The sequence below is a fragment of the Marmota flaviventris genome, chromosome 8 (genome assembly GCF_047511675.1).
Source record: "Marmota flaviventris isolate mMarFla1 chromosome 8, mMarFla1.hap1, whole genome shotgun sequence".
Lineage (NCBI taxonomy): Eukaryota > Metazoa > Chordata > Mammalia > Rodentia > Sciuridae > Marmota > Marmota flaviventris.
In genome coordinates, this window is record NC_092505.1 from 14,667,358 (window position 1) to 14,669,157 (window position 1,800).

Consider the following 1,800-nt stretch of genomic DNA (forward strand, 5'->3'; position numbering starts at 1 on the left):
ACAATTCTACTAACAAACACAGGAATAGAAGTAATTTAAAATATTCGAGACATTAAATGCAATACTGTGACTCCAAACTGCCATTTAATATGTTTTGTATTGTAGGATATAAAACTAACCCCCCACCTATGGAATGTTAAGCTGACACCAAAGACAGTCCAAGCCTCCCATAATTCAATATCCCACTATTTTCTGGTTGTACCCAAAAATAAACAACCAGCAAATGATTTCACTTCTAAAAAAAAATCATTTACACTTAAAAAATGGGATGAGGTGGGATTCCCTTCTTTTAAAAAAATGTTTCTAGAGCTACTGAAAAACTTGCATTTACAAAATAGTTGATAAAAACATTCCTCTGGATTGTACCAGAAGGGAGACGGGACCACTGAAAAGACATGGTGTGTGATGAATCAGAGTTGGCTTCTTTCTCTTCTGCTTCATCAGAGGCTGGACTCTCCTCGTTTTTTGTTTCTCCATTTTCTGCAGGTAAATCTTCCTCAGTTTCTTGGTTAGCCACTTCAGCCTGTTTGCCCTTTTGCTCACCTTTTCCCTTTTTGAACTGATGATTTATCCTTGCCCACTGTCTTCCTGGCCTTGGTGTCCGCCTTGGTAGGAGCAGGCTTGGCCGGCAGGTGGACCAACCTCCGCTTGGGCTCCTCCTTCGCTGCGCCTTCGCAGAGCTGACCTTCCTCTTGGGCATCCCCAACATCTCTTCTTGTACCTAACCACCTGCTAGATTTAGACACATGATTTCAAAAAGAAAAGGGGAAAAACATTATTCTGCTGTTTTTAGAATAATCCATAGTGGAGTTTTTAGTTGATATGTTGTACATCTTCCCATTTCAATCATTCTAATCTCAGCAAATACACCTCGAATAGTAGAAATATTTACAAGAAAAATCCAAAATGACAGCTGGTTCTTTTCAAGATCGTTTGAGAATTCAAAGGTTTGACAGGAAGGCGACAACGCTTAGATGTGTTAAGTAATGGATGTTTCAGGATTTTCTTGGGTCATGTAGTGAACTAAAGTATTTAGTACTTTTTTTAAAAAATATTTTTTATAGTAGATGGACACAATAAATACCCTTGTTTTATTTTTATGTGGTGCTGAGGATCGAACCCCATGCCTCACACTTGCTAGGCAAGCACTACCAACTGAGCTGCAGCCCCAGCCCCCCTTAGTGCTCTTTGAAGTCTCTAAACATGGTAAGATGGGTAGATCTGGCTGAAAGGTTGTGTAATGTAATGTTTTAGGCCCAGCTGCATTTTTGTTGCAAAAAGTTCTTCTTTCATATTTTGCAAAGTAGGATGAACCAGATCTAACCTAGGCTTTGACACTACTGAGCAGGATGAACCTGGGAGCTTCCCTTACCTTCTCTGAGGCTTCATTTTCTATGAAACGGGCTTGGCCTGGTCAACGCCTATAGTTATTTTCACAGTTGTTCAACCAGAGTATCAAACTGTGATGTTCTACATGATGGTCATATGAAGATAGCCTTATCTTAGAACTAAAGATTAACAACTATCTTAAGAGAAACTAATTTCTTGCAAGATTTTGCCCCTCCACCTTTTCTCAAAGCTCATTCTATGATATTTTCCCCCTTAATTTAACCCATATTTATGCCTGAATTCCTACATAACCCTTTGTGTATTTCAGAAACCTTTCCTTGGCCAGTAGTCCTTTCTACCTTCAAGGTAGGAATATTCAAGGACTTGTAAGATTTGAATGATGCCTGTTTAATCAGATTAGGAAAAAAGCAATGATAAAACAACTGACTTCAAGACTGATGATTTGTGTTT

The 1,800-nt window shown here is 38.8% G+C and overlaps 1 pseudogene; it reads right to left on the bottom strand.

The window, feature by feature from the left end:
* Window positions 1–289: 289 nt before the first annotated feature.
* On the bottom strand, window positions 290–700 carry LOC114087787 (non-histone chromosomal protein HMG-14 pseudogene; annotated as a pseudogene).
* Window positions 701–1,800: the final 1,100 nt, after the last annotated feature.